Here is a 16280-nt window from a genome sequence, read left to right on the forward strand (position 1 = left end):
AGAACAGGCTTTGATAACGCAATCACCTTGACTCATATCCTGTCTTTGCTACTTACCAACTTAGGTAAGTTTCTTAACCTCTTTGATCCTGAATATCTTCATCTATAAAATGGTATAACAATAGTCCTTCTCCATAGGTTTGCTGTGAAGTTTCAATGAGATACTTCTTTGAAAGAGCTTAGCACTGTGCCTAGTTTTCAGTAACTTTTGACTATTAGCGCTATTATGGTTTCGCCAACTTACTGTTAGCTATGAAAGCCCTTCCACAACTTGGCCCACTCTCCCTCTGCAGTTATCTGTCTTGCTACTAGCCCATCAATAATCACAGGTCTTATGAAGTACCTACTGTGTGCCAGTCCTCAATGCCAAAGAATTTACATATATTCTTTAACCATTAGCAATTCTATAAGATCAGTACTAGCTTCCTCATTTTACAGATAAGAAAACTGAGACACAAAAAATAGTTAAGCAACTTGGCCAAAGTAATCCAGCTAATAAGTGGTGAAGCCCATAGTTGAAATCAAAGCCCATCATACTCCAACTCTGTTTTTTCATGACTAACTATGTTGCCTTTACCATACTTTATTTCCCAAAAAATTATGCAACAGTATTTCTGGTCCCTATATGCTTTTCCAGAACCTTGCTACTTCTCCATTAAGAGGTAGAATCTGTGTCCCCTCCACTTGAACCTGGGCAGGACATTTTGACTGCCTCAACTAATTGAGTCTGACATAAGTCAGGCTATGTAATTTCTGAGGTTAGGTCATAGACTGCCTTCTATCTGGCAGTCTCTTTTGGAGTATGCACTATTAGAGGCCTAAGCTTCCATGTAAGTTCAGCTCCCTGAAGCTGCCATGCCTGAGACACCACGTGAAGAGATCACATAAAGACAGAAATGCTTGAAAAGCCCCAGTTGTTCAGTCATACTTGAAGCAGGCCCAGCAGTCACTGCATAGAATATAAAGGGGCTGTCCCCACCAAGCCCTGACCAAATTACAGATCTGTGAACTAAATAAATGATCATGATTATTTAAGCCACTAAGTTTGGGAATGTTTTGTTATGCACCGATAAAAAACCAGATCACCCACAGAAACCTCCAGCACTGTTTAATCACTTTCATTTCCCCTGACAACACACCTCCCATGGCCTTCAAATATGCAGCTACCTCTGCCTACAAATCACCACCAGCCCCTAATGCCCCAGCCAGCACCAATACCCTCACTTAGAGAGTTATTTTGCTTTCAAGGGTCACTGTAGGTAATTTTTGTTGTAGTTTTAGTAATCTTTAATCATTGTTGTAGTTTTAGTCATCTTTCCCCAAATCTGGGAGCTTGTGGTTAAGGACCCAAACTTCAAGTCAAAGTGTTTCGGCTTAATTTTTTTTTTTTTTTTTTTTTTTTTTTTTTACTGCTTCCAGGTTGTAGGTCTTAATCTCTTCAACCTCCGTTTCTCCAAAAGGGAGTAATAGCCAAACCCCTATCTTGGTATTGTAGGGGTTCATTTATAGCTCCGAGCAAAGTTCCTGGTATTTAATTAGAGTTCAGTACATATTGCTGTTATTACTGCACTAATTATATTTCATTGCAATTATCTATTTCTTTCTCTGTTTCCTCTTCCGAACAATAACAGTGTATCCTCATGCTTGCCACCTGGGATATGCAAAAAAACTATTTTTATTAATTGAATAAATGTATGAACAAATGAACAAACAAATGGATGAATGAATGAATGAATGAATAAGTATGTATAACCTAGCCTCCCTTTCAACTCTTTTTGTCCAGCATGTAGGAGAGGAAAGATGATAGAGATCTCCAGTCCTATGGGAAGCAGTCATAGTGTGCTGGCTGCATGCTTTTCTTCAGCTCCAATTCTTCTCTCTTTTCCTAGTGGTGCTGTAGTACCACAGCCATGCAGAGAGCATACTCACTTGGTCAAGTGAAACTTTTTACTCCTGAAAATCCAAACCAGGTGGCAGGACTGTAAGGAAAGCCAGTGCCAAAATCTCAGATGGCCTCCAACTACAGATTCTCTTTCCTCTTCTAACCATTTTATAGCATGACATCCAGATACCTGACCTTGCCAAGTAAAACCAGTTAATCTTTTACAATGTCAGTCCCTTTTATGGACTCCACGATATGCCAATGCCATGTGGTGGCAATGCTGTGGAAGGGACTCTGCTCTTCCTGACAAGCAGGTTTGTGCTGCACTAAGCAGATAATTCACCTCTTGCCTTGTGCGTGATATTTCCCCACTGATTTCTACTCAACAGAGAGAAGTTGAGAGAAATTACTAAACAGCAACACAAACTTGATTAATAAGATGAGATATTCTACCCTTAATTTTCATTTTCACCATAGAATTTATATATATACATACTTATACCTAAAATTCTCATTATAACAGCTAAAAAAAATCTAGATATGCTGGCTGAGTTCCAATAACTGCCATTGGAACTCAGTGCTATCTAAGGATATCAATGTCATTCCAGTGCATCTCAATTTTAATACCCCAAAAACCGCAAAGCACCAGTGAGTCCTTCAGTATGCCCTCTTGCCTCAGCATAAAAGAAAAAGTTTAAATAATTTTTTAAATGACTAAAATCCAGGGTGCTGGCTCTCTATAGTTCTAAATTGCTTTAAAAGTGAATGTGGAGTTTATCTTATTATTGTAGATTCTATGCTGCTTATGAGTTTAATCATTTCTGCATTCTTTCTCTGGAAGGAGCTATTCGAAGGCTGCATAATGCTGAGGGTTAGAAAGATTTTTGAGGCGTGGCACCATCTTCTCTGATTGGGCAGCAGATCTCGAACGATGTGGGCCTTTTGCCGTTGACTCACCAGAGGGCAGCAGCTTTGCAGCTTGATGTCAGCAGGCAAGAATGTCAGCTACTTCTCTCTGCCAGCCGCTCCCCGCAGCCCCCAGCAGTAGCCCAGAATTAAGCAAAGCTGTTTGGGTTAGCCTCTGACCAGCCTCCAGGGCTTCTCGCTGCCCTGGTTACCATGCTCCAGCAAAGAAAATCCCCACCAGATCTCCGCAGGGGAACGCTAAACTCTTCCAGCTATGTGTCTCTGGGGATACCAATATAATTGCCCAGTTAAGGTTTGGATTCTGGGGAGACCGAGTATGGTTTTCCAGGCACCCCTCTTTAACACACATACACACACACACACACACACACACACACAACACACAAGTTTTCTCTAGAAGGGAAACACCAGAATGCAGAAAGAAATCTGTAGACAGGCACTAGAAAAATTTCTAGATTCTAGATGGATTGTGTGCCGTTTGTACTCCTCACATTTAATCTACCTCAATTTTCTGCACATTTCTGACTGTTCCAGCTGAAGCCTCAGATGAGAGCTAGAACTATCCCTGCAGCCCTTTCTATCCTAACTTTCCATGATGCCCAGAAAATAGACCACTAGGAGCTTTCTGAGAGGATTGGCTTTCTGGTGCTCATGAGGCAGAGTTGCCTGCCCCCCAGTAGCTAGTCTCTGAGTACCTATTTTTATTTGTTACATAGTTTCACATCTCCTCTCCCACCATCTTTCCACTGAGCAGAAAAGAGAGTCTTAGTTGTCAGTTAATTAAAATGTTCATATTTGTTTTACCTTTTAGATGATTCTTGTAGTTTTAGGCAACTGAAAGTTTACACAGATGGTAGCTTATATACCTAGTTAAGATAATCATTGCCAAGGTCAAGCAACCAATTAAACCAGTACAGTTAAGCCAAGGTGAAATTGATGAATCACAGAAACTTAGTGTCTCCTAATTCAACTTGCTAAAATGTGGGGACCCCAGATTTGAGGCTGTTTGATTCGCTTGTTACACTAAGACCTGAGTCAGAAATGCTCTCTATGGTCTTGTCCTCATTCCATTTCTCTATCCTGATGGATGACACCAGCCTCAACTCCCTATTCTGTTTGAATGTCCTCCAGGATCCTCTAGTTTGGTTACTGTAGTGGGCTAAATCATGATCCCTAAAAAGAAATGTCCATGTCCTAATCCCCAGAACCTGGGAATATGAGCTTATTTGGGAAAAGTTAAGATATGGAGATGAGATCATCCTGGGTGATCCAGGTGGTCCTTAATCCAATGACAACTATCCTTGTAAGAAACATATGGAGGAGAGACACAGGGAGATGAGGACAGGTCCTATAAAGATGGAGGCAGAGGTGGAGTGATGCAGCCACAAGCCAAGAAACTCCTGGAGCCACAAGAAGCTGGAAGAGGCGAGGAATGGATTCTCCTCTAGAGCCTCTGCTGGCAGCACAGCCCCTGCCGACATCTTTGATTTCAGAATTTTTGCCTCCAGGACTATGAATACATTTCTGTTGTCTTAAAGGAGACAAGTTTGTGGTAATTTGTTACAGCAGCCATAGAAAACATTTACAAATGCAAATGCCTTATAGGAACCATACAAGTAATGAAATGAGCAAGCAGTCTAGATAGGGAAATTCTAGTTTTAGCAGCCCATAGAACTTTCATCTCAAAGCAGGGAAACAACAGAGAGTGCAAGCAGTCTATAGCAAGAGTGAGAACAAACATCCTAGCCGAAAGAAGTACACATCACTCAGACCCATCCAGTTGGTACTGTGTGAAAACGAGCCCAGTATGGCCAGATCTTCCCATTTTTATTGCATTTTTATTTTCAACCTCCTGCATTTTAAGTGTTGGTTCAAAAATCAAACAGGCTAACTGCACTCTGTTGGCCCAACCAAATATGCTTGAGGTCTGAATTATGACCACAAGTGGCCAGTTGCAGCCTCTGGAGCCACTGACCCTTCTAACAGTATTTAAGGCATGTGCCACAGACCATTCACAACAGAACTAAGAACAGGACCTTTTTTCCCTCCTACTTAACCCTGTCTGCCAGCCTAGGCCACCTACATTCGAAATCTCTCCCACCCTTGATATAGGCAGAGAAATTTTTGGACCCTTGATCATTTAGAATCTAGAAGGTGTGTGTGCGTGTGTGTGTGTGTGTGTGTGTGTGTGTGTGTGTGTGTGAGAGAGAGAGAGAGAGAGAGAGAGAGAGAGAGAGAGAAAGAGAGATTTGAAGAGGATTAGGGGTAGAGACTCTGCAATACAATGTGTGATTACTTTTTTTTTATTGGAGTATAGTTGCTTTACAATGTTGTGTTAGTTTCTACTGTACAGCAAAGTGGATCAGCTATATGTATACACATATCCATCTTTTTTGGATTTCACCACAGAGCATTGAGTAGAGTTCCCTGTGCTATACAGTAGAGAACGACTGCATGATTACTTTAGGAGGAAAAATAAAAGAAAAAAATTATTCATCAGAGGGAATTCAAAATCAAAAGCCATTTTTGGTGGTTATTTTATCACAGAGCATTAAAATATATTTTACTAAAAGGATTGGTATTTAAGTCAGATAAAACATAAGATAAAACTGAGATATAATTTAATATTGACACAGCCTCTGTATTTAGTTTGTTAAAAGTTGCTACTTCTATGATCATTTATCACATCTTAGAGCTACCTACTTCCTAATTCCAGACAGTAAGTGTCCTCTGGAGCACTACAAAGTAAGACAAAACTAGATTGAATTTTTCAGTCTGACTATGAAGATAGTTATGAGCTTTGGAAGCACTACAAAAATGAAAGTAATGCAAAAATTTATATTGTAACTCTCGTTGAGTCTGCAGTGAGGAAAGAGTTGTGATCAGTTTTCAAAATGACCCCTGTGTTTTCATGGAAATACTCTGAAAATAAGCAGGGGAAATTTTTGAAGGGTCCCTCTAAAAGGTAGAGGAATTTAAGATTTTCAGAAAAGGATAGAGAAATGAGTCTCCTTATCGGTGGACAAGGATCCTTAGTCAAAGTTAAGGATACAAAGAACTCTAACAACACAATAAGAAGAAGACAAACAACCCAATTTTAAAATGAGCAAAAGATTTAAATGGACATTTCACAAAACAAGATGTATATAAATGGCCTACAAGCATGTGAAAATGTTCTTAATATCATTAGTCGTTAGGGAAATGCAAATCAAACCCATAATGAGGTATCACTTCACACCCACTAGGATCATGTCTCTCAAAAGACAGACACTGCCAAGTAATGACAAGGATGCTAAGAAGCTGGAAACCTCATATATTGTTGGTGAGGATGTAAAATGATACAGCCACCTTGGAAAACAATTTGATAGTTTCTTAAAGTTAAATATTGATTTTCCATTCAACACAACAATTCTACTCCTAGGTGTCTACCCAAGCGAAATGAAACACTTTCACACAAAGACTTGAACAAGAATGTTCAAAACAGCTTCGTTAATAATAGCCAAAATGCAGAAACAACCAAAACGTCCATCTACTAGTGAATGGATAGACAAAATGTGGTATATCCATACAATAGCATGTTATTCAGCCGTAAAAAAGAATGAAGTCCATCTGAAATATGTGATAACATTTATAAAGCTAAAAAACATTATACTAAGTGAAAAAAGCAGGACACAGAACACTGCATATTATATGATTCCACTTATAGGAAATGTCCAAAAGAGGTAAAGCCTTAAAAACAGACATTAGTGGTTGCCTGGGGCTGGGGTGGGAATGAGGATTAACTAAATGGACATGAGGATGAAAATGTTCTAAAACTATTGTGGAAATTGTTACACCAGTTGTTTTTTTTAAACAACTTTATTGAAGTATAACTTATATACCATGAATTCAGCCATTTTAAGTGCACAATCCAATGCTTTCTAATAAAAAAAAATTTTTAAATTAAAAAAAAAGCTAGAGAATCATTAAAAGAATAAAACATGACATATAAAACATTTTCTCTCCTTTATCTCATTACCCAATCTATCAACAAATTCATCAATTTCTCCTACCAAACACCTCCTTTTTTTTTAATATTTAAGGGCATAATACATGTAGTTCAAAATATATGTACAAAATGCAACACAGTGGAAATTTTTTCTTCTGTTCTCCCTCAGCCACCCAATGTCTCTCCCTGGAAGCAATCAACGTTATCAGTTTCTTGTGTATCATTCTAGAGACAGTTTATACATCTTCAGAAATATATATATGTGTGTGTATATTCTACCTCCCAACGCGCGCACACACACACACACACACACACACACACACACACACACACACCCCTACTTTTTTTTTTTTTTTTTTTTTTTGTGGTACGCGGGCCTCTCACTGTTGTGGCCTCTCCCGTTGCGGAGCACAGGCTCCGGACGCGCAGGCCCAGCGGCCATGGCTCACGGGCCCAGCTGCTCTGCGGCATGTGGGAACCTTCCGGACCAGGGCACGAACCCGTGTCCCCTGCATCGGCAGGCGGACTCCCAACCACTGCGCCACCAGGGAAGCCCATACCCCTACCTTTTATTCCACAACTTGTAGTATTCTGCACATTTCTTTTTTTACTTAATAATCAATACCATATCAAAATCTAAATATCACTCAAATCTTTTCCCTCTTTACTATCCCACTACCAGGAAACTGGGTTGGACCCTCAGTACCTCTTGCCTGGACCATTATATTGGGTTGGCCAAAAACTTCGTTTGGGTTTTCTGTAAGATGTTACAGAAACACCTGAACAAACTTTTTGGCCAACCCAGTATTTCATCTAATTTGAGATTCTGTCAGTTATAAGACACATTGGTATTCGGGAGCCATTAAGAGAGAAAATAATACTGCCAATTAAATTATGACATACTGTTGATTGTAAGATGCATCCCAATTTCAGAAAATATGTTTAAAATACATATATATGCATCTAGAAACAGTAAAATTTGATATAACATCCTCCCAACCAGTTCTCCAACATCATACCTGGCTCCCTTTCAACTCATAGTCTCTAGATAAACAACAAGGATTTATTATATAGCACAGAGAACTATATTCAATATCTTGTAATAAACTATAATGGAAAATATTTTCCATATTTATATTTCCCCCCCAAAATATAAATATATACTTATATATGTGTATACCTGAATCACTTTGCTGTACACCTGAAACTAACACCATATGGTAAATCAATTATACTTCAATTTTTTTTAAATGATCAATTTATAGTCTCCTTTCAGAGTGATCTTTCTAAGCTCTAGGTTTAATCTTTTCACTCCTTTATTAACAATTCTTTATGGTCTTCCATCGCTACAGGATGAAGTTCAAGTATCTTAGTGTGACTTACAAGACCCTTTCGTTTTCTGGCCTCATTTCTCTCCACTATTCTATGCTCTAGACATGCCCAACTATTGACTCTTCCTCAAAAATGTAGTGCTCTTTCAAAACCTTGTGCTTTTGTATGTGTTGTTTGCCCCGCCTGGATTACGCTTGACCCTCTTTCCTCCTAGCTAAATACCATGTGTCCTCCAAGACTCATCTCGGGAAAACTGCCATGAACTTCCCCAGCTCAGTTAAATGTTCTTTCTGTGATGCCACCCTCTGTGCTTAATTCCATCAAAAGCACTTTCTGCCCAGTATTAGGCTTCATTGTTTCCTTGTCTGTCTTCACTATTCTTGTTTTTCTCAAGTCACAAGGGATTGCCACAGTGCCTAGTCCATGGTAAGCATTTAACACATATTTATTGAATAGTTGTGTACTTTGGCCCCTGGATAATCATCACATCTGCAATAATGAAGGTGTGGTCAGCTCAATATAGGGGAAAGTACACTGGGTCTGAAGTCAGAAAATGCCAGTTATGGGTTGTGACACTTCTAACTCTCTGACCTTAGCTTGGTCAGTTAATGTTTCCAAGGCTTGGTTTCCTCATCTAAAAACATGAACACTATTAGCCGCCTAGAAGGACTGCTGAAGGGATTAAATGAAGGTAGCATCTGAAGGCACTGGCACAGAGATGGTGCTCTCAACATAGCAACTTTCATTAGAGTGACTGGAACAGTCCATGCTATTGAACAGATATGATATACCCTGAGGGACTTCCCTGGTAGTCCAGTGGGTAAGACTCCACACTCCCAATGCAGGGGACCCGGCTTCGATTCCCTGGTTGGGGTACTGGATCCCGCATGTATGCCGCAACTAAGAGTCCACATGCTGCAACTAAGAAGCCCACATGCCGCAACTAAAGATCCCGCATGCTTCAGTGAAGGTCCCGTGTGCTGCAACTAAGACCCGGCACAGCCTAAATAAATAAATTAATTAATTAATATTAAATATATATATAACCTGAAAGCAAACACACCACTAACGTGTTGTAATACTGCATGGACTTTTATCATTACCTCCAAACCCTGTAGGTAATTACCTTTAATAGTTTCTTTTAGATCCTTCCCATGTTTTATTTTTAACACAAGTACAAGCACTTATAACTACATATTATATTCCCTTCTTTTTGACACAAAACGGACCATGTTTTTAATATATGTGTATATATACACATATACACACACACACACACACACACACACACACACACACACACATGCTGTTCTGAATGTTGCTTTTTTCACTCAATAACTAAAGGGGCATTTTGACCTTCTAAGTTTGCCCAGAAGAATTCCAATCAAGTAGACAAGTATGTTGAAAAAGGGACTTTACTAATTCCTCACATCACAATTCTGAACTATAATCAAAAGATTAAAGCTTTGACTCACAACCTCAACTCCTTCTAAAGGGAACCACAAAGAGACTGCATGACTAAAACAGTGAAGGACCGACCACGGGCAAAGAAATCGCAACCAGGCTGAAAGATCTGCAAAGGTTTCAGTATCTTGCCTGGAAATCAGAAGAAATCTGCAAACAGCAGACTAGTAAGTCTTCAGCACTATTGTGTCCTACTGGTTTTTCATCAATGACTGATATGTTCCCTACAGAGCCTTCCATTTTAAATGAAAAGGTTACTTTCAGAATTGCAAAAATGTTCCATTTTAGGGCCGTGGGTCAGATACAGAGCAAGATCTGCATTTTTTTAAGGCTAAGTCTGTTTAGAAATCGAGAACTGGTAGTATAAGGAGGTAGTTCGGGCTTTATAACTAGTTCTTTCAGGAGGTTTGTTCATCACATAAATGATAAGGTTATAAGTACAAGGTTATTAAAAGTTTGCCAAATGTGGATATTAGAATAATAGACCATTTCGTTGGCAAGTTTAATTGCAGCCCGGATTACCCACGTCCTCTCTCCTTTTCTCTGATTTTTTTCTCAGGCATCCATCACCTGAGTTGGTGACCTGAAGTCCTTAAACTCTCATATGAATGGCCCCAGTTTAATCACTGTGCTGTCCACTCCCAAGTCCCTGTCTGCCCACTGCCATTACTGAAGCTATCCACATGGGCAAGAAAACAGAGATGTCCAATGAGTCAGTCAGTAGAAACAGCAGATTCACCATCTCATGCCCAGTAAATTACTGTCACTCTGACCCCAGCTGTCATGTATACACAATGCAGAAAATTTAGCAGGAAGATTAAGAATGAGCTGGGGAAGAGCACAGAAACTCCTGATGGTCTTAGATGGGGCTGGGAGCACAAGATTGTGTCTGACCACATAAGCCAAGAGAAGTGGAAGCCTGAGTCAGTTCTCTACACTGTACCAGCCACAAACACTGCCAACCCAGCAGGCAAAGAAAAATAAATTCAGGGAGCTATGGGAGCCAGCAAGCAAAGGCACCGAATCTAACAAGGGGGCAGGGCGAGTAGGGAGGGTTATTAGAGCAATCAGGTAAAGCCCATTAACAGCCGATTTCTCAACAAACCATAAAGATACTGATGCAGTATATTTACTATTTGGTGCTTGAGCCAGAATAGTAGAATAGTCTGATGAATGAGCTAGAGATGGCCAGATAGAGAAGGGCAGAGGTCACAAAACACAGAAAAACTTTAAGGCTCTAAGTCTTGAAATAACAGGGCATTTTAATAACTCCAGGTAGTTCCCTGTGAATGGATGGAAGAAGGGGGAGACAGGGCCAGCATCATGGTGAGAGATGAGATGAGGCTGGAGAAATGGCCAGAGGCAGATAATGAAGGATCACATGAGGTCACACTAAAGATCTTGGATTTCAACCTGAAGGCATGACTGTGAACCACTGCAGGATTTTAAACAGGGAATAACAAGATCAGATTTAAGTTTTGGGAAAGTCAGTCATAGCATGTAGATCATGGATTTGAGTGCTGCTTCCATAGCACCCACTATACTATATTGTAATAGGCATTCATCTGTCTCCACACTAGTCTGTAACCTCAATAAGAGCAGAAAGCATGTCTGCTTTCTCATTATTACATCTCCAGTACCTAGTATAATGCACACAGTTAGCTATGGATGGATGGATGGAAGGATGGATGGATGGATGGATGGATGGTGGGTTCTAATCTCATTCATCTTTTTTTAAAAAAATTGAAGTATAGTTGATTTACAATGTTGTGTTAATTTCTGCTGTACAGCAAAGTGATTCAGTTATATATACACATTCTTGTTTTATGTATATTCTTTTCCATTATGGTTTGTCACGAGATATTGAATAGAGTTCACTGTGCTGTACAGTAGGACCTTGTTGTCTATCCATTCTATATATAATAGTTTGCACTGCTAACCCCAACTTCCCACTCCATCCCTCCCCCCTCCCCCTCCCCCTTGGCAAGCACAAGTCTGTTCTCTATGTCTGTGAGTCCATTTCTATTTCATAGATAAGTTCATTTGTGATTTCTTCCTGTCGTCCCACCTGTCATGTCTGCAGATTGAAGAGTCCTAAGTCTGATGAGGCATGCTCATAATCATCTTTTTTTTAAATTTTCCCTTCAGATCTTACCTTTATCTAAACTATCCTGTAAGAAGCTTACAAAGGCCAAAACCATACAGTATTCTAGGGACAAACATAAGCTTCCTACCATTATACAAATGAAGGGTAATATATTTTTGTCTAATTTTCAAAATTTTTCCAGTGATGATCATGATTTTGTTGGCTTTTGAAGTAAAAGCAATAGATCAAATCAGTCTTTACAATGACCACTCAGTCTCTTTTTCATAAACAAGAGCTCAAAGCCCAGTGCAGTTTCCCCTGCCAAGTGTCTCTTCTCTTAATTGTGATCATGGCCACCTACCACTCTCTGCAAGGGTTTCTTCCAACCCTGGTTACCCTGGTCCTGTTCAACAAGTTATGGTGTATCTGGAAGAAAAAAAAAAAAAAAACTAGAAACAACTGATTCTCTTTTTGTTTTCCCTAAATTAGTCATTTTCCATTTTGCCATCTAATTTCCACTGTCAAGGTTTAATAATTATTATTATACTTGTAGAGTGCTAGATTTATATGAGGCACTGTTCTAAGTGATTCTCATTATATACATATACTCATTTAATCCTCACAAAATCCCTATGACATCCATATCAATATTATCCCTGTTTTACAAATGAAGAAACTTGAGGCACAGGGAAATTGAGTTGTTTGTCAATAACACATATTCCAAAACTGATATATGACAGAGTAGATATTTGAACCTATGCAATCTGACTCTAACGTACAGCCGGTGTTCGGTGGAGAAGGAGGGATAGAGAAAAGACAAAGAGTTTTATCTGAGCCCGTCCACTATTAGCAGAGACTCTGGGTGAATTTGCTGAGTCTCAGTTTTGACATCTGTACTGTGAAGATAGTAATAGATACCTCACGGTTTGTTGAGAGTAATAAATATAACCATGCATGTAAAATATCTGGATGATGGAAAGTGCTTAACAAATGTCATTTCTCTCTTGCCTCCACCCGGTTAGTTCTGTCTTTAGGTTATCACAACCATTTGAAAGCCACTGTTAGAAACCATACAGTTTATTTCCCAGCCCTGTCCTGTACCAACTGTATGAACTGTAGCCCCCATTTCCTTTAACCTGGTAATCATAAAATCCATTGTAAGATTAAATGAGATCATGTTCGAAAGGCAATTAACACAGTGCCTGGCATATGGTAAATGCTCAGTAAATGATAGCAGCTATGATGATGGTGATGATAAGCAACAGGAGGGGATTAGTAAGAATTATGGTGATGATATTTCCAGCTCAATTCTCTCTCTTCACAAAAAAAAAAAAAACACAAAAAAACAAACCTGCCATCTGCCCTCCAGGACTATAAGAAATAGAAAAGCTTGACTCTGTTACTTCCTTGAGGTAGAGAAATTACTTGAGTCCCCAGAGACTATCCTCAAGCACAACTGTCTCAACCTTCTAGTGCCTAAAATCATTTGGGACATTTATTAAAATTTCAGATAGCAGGGAGCCACCCAGTAATTCTGGTCAATAGGAAAGTCATGGGGTCCCAAGACCCAGAGATCTACACTTTGAACCAGCTCTCAAGTGACTTTGAGTTGGTAGCCCTGCGATCACACTAAAAAACACCATCCTGGGGGCTTCCCTGGTGGCGCAGTGGTTGAGAGTCCGCCTGCCAATGCAGGGGACACGGGTTCGTGCCCCGGTCCGGGAAGATCCCACATGCCACGGAGCGGCTGGGCCCGTGAGCCATGGCCGCTGAGCCTGCGCGTCCGGAGCCTGTGTTCCGCAACGGGAGAGGCCACAACAGTGAGAGGCCCGCGTACCGCAAAAAAGTAAATAAAACAAAAAAAACACCATCCTGGGATTAAATCAGCATATTTATTGCTTTGAACCAAGATTATTTCTAAGAATCTAAGAGAAATTTTTAATGAGATTTAAGATTGGTTGTTACTTTAAGGGGATTATTTATTGGGAAATATTTATCACTGGTTGCCAACTCAAAGTATTTGTTCAAATATCTCACAGTTTTATTCTTGAGAATAAAATAAATAACAAGACACTCCTTTGATAAATATATATATGTACATATATATATATATATATACACATAGATTGCTATATATACATATGTAAGCATCGATGTCAGCAGTTTGAAATACCCTTAAAGGAACTTGCAGTCTACTTTCACAATCTCATACAGCCTAGTCATAAATTTCAGTCCCTGCTAGTCAGATGGTGTCATCAAATATTTATCTATTGTTACTTGAAGGATAATGAATTTGTGTTTCCTGTAACTCTGAAAGGGTTAGCCTTGTTTTATTCAAACTATATTACTCACACACTCATCAAGAATGTTTTGATGCACTTCTCAAAGTTCACCCAGTGAACATTTCCAGTACTAGTAAAGAAAAGTTATGCATGGATAGTGCCACCTTATAGATTAAGAAACTGAGAGGGGAGAGTTTACATTTTCACAGACCACAGAGAAAGGCAACATGATAATTTAACTGTCATCAAACTGATTCTGTGCTCAAGTCACTAGAGCATGTCTGCCATCACCTAATTTGGTCAGCCTTGGTTGGCTTTGGAGAAAAAGAATTTTCAAAGAAAAAAAATAACATTTTCATAATATTTTACTTATGGCCTTTGTTACAGCTTCCACAGTATTGTTAAGAAGTTAAATCTAAAATTCTTCCAGAGACAGAATTAAGCTCGCAACCCAGTGAAGCAGATAAATTCATCTTTACCGATCTTAAAAAAATTTTTTGAGACATTTGATATTTTTAGATGTCTCTGACCAAGTGTTAAGTAAACTAAAAACTAAAGGAAAATTGCAAGTGGTTCTTAATATTGTATAAATCAAGTAACTTGAAGATAATGAGCAACTCACCTTTTACAAGGTTTTTTAGTATTTTTCTAACATCTGTTATGTAAAGAATTGTATCAGGTGAACATCACCAATTAGATCTCCTCTTCAAGATCAAATACTTTAAATCCATTTTTTGTAATGTTTGGAAGGAACGTGTTTTAATTGAATCATTTACAAATTTAAAAAATTAACCATTAGCTCAATCTAATACCAAATTTAGAGAAAAAAATTAAAAAGCTTAATTTGTGATTTCATAACCCATTAAAATTTGGTCCAAAAACTATTCTAGGTTTTATTACATAGTTAATGTCTTAGTCCTACTACTGAATGTTTTTAATATTATCATTTGAAATTAGAGATTAAAATGGTTCATTTCATCTTGCTACTCATCCTGTGCCTTTTAAAGGTAGAGCTATTTGGCTGGAAAAAAAGGAGGGGGTGTTTTTAAGGACTGCTGGGCCATCATAAATTAGAATCCTGAGAGATCTTTGCAGATCTTACACTGAGTTGACAGTGTAAGAAACAGGTGCCTGTTAGGTTTCTCTTTGCTTTGACAAGCAGGTGTGTGGTTTGCTGCTTTTGCTGATCCATCCAGACACTCAAGTTCAGACAAAGGCAATCCAAAGTTTCTGTCTTTTTTGTTTATTTTACCTAAGTAACTCTTATGAACTCCACCCAGGCTTGGGAGTCTGCTTGCCCAGGGATAATTTTACTAGGTACATTCAGTGGTATTTCAAACTTCAGAAGGATGACTTTGTAGAGTTGGCTGATACTCTTTTATAGAACCTGGCCTCGTCTCTCGAAACCTCCTGGAAGGCAATACCAGTGTAACCTATGTCTATTCAAAGTAGATGTTTAAGGGAGAGTAAGTCTCCAGTTTAGTGCATTTAAATTAACCTACTACTCTTACTCATTCTTAGACATATTCAGAAAACCATGTTTTGCTCTCAGCCGCAATTTGTATTGAACTGAGTCACATGGTGGGCTGTAGGAGAACGTGTGTAAAATATATAGAATGCTGGTTCTTAGTCTAAGGTCTGTGGACCTTCTGATTGTCTGTGAAAATTGTGTGTGTGTGTGTGTGCGTACAGTTGTGCATTTTCCTGAGTAGAAGTACCATAGTTGTCCAAAAATTCTCAATGCAGCAACTGATTCCAAAAGGTAAAAAAACATTGACATGGAGAGAATAATAAATGACTACTTGTCTTTGCTTTACTATCAAGTATAATAAAACATTGCAACATTGGCTTCTTATGACCTTTCATAATCACAACAAAGGCTGATTCTTGGTCTTTTTTCCTCTCCTCAAGGTTACTGTGAGCCTTTCTGCAGGAGGTATTGCTCAGTGTGCCAGGCCCTTGAAAGCTATCTGGCAAGTCAGTTTTAGGGGCAATCAGAGCACTGGTGGCATACCAGACGATTTTAGAAGGCACCGGCATGACATTTAGATAAATTCAGCTAGTAATAGATATCTCCCTTGACATTCTTTTTTAGTTCTTCCGGTTATGGCAAAGAAATAGTACCAGTTGGCATAGGGATTATTTTACCACTTCAGGAACCCTCCCTAGTGTCTCCTTTCAACAGAAATAGCAGGCCTCCAGCTCAGTCTTAACAGGAAACTATATCTGGCAAGAATTTAATAACATTACTCAGTTCATGGTATTTCTTTTTATGATTATCTTCTATTTAAGGCAAATAATACTGGTTTTCAATCTTAGT

Source organism: Tursiops truncatus, chromosome 6 (genome assembly GCF_011762595.2).
Source record: "Tursiops truncatus isolate mTurTru1 chromosome 6, mTurTru1.mat.Y, whole genome shotgun sequence".
Taxonomy (NCBI): Eukaryota; Metazoa; Chordata; class Mammalia; order Artiodactyla; family Delphinidae; genus Tursiops; species Tursiops truncatus.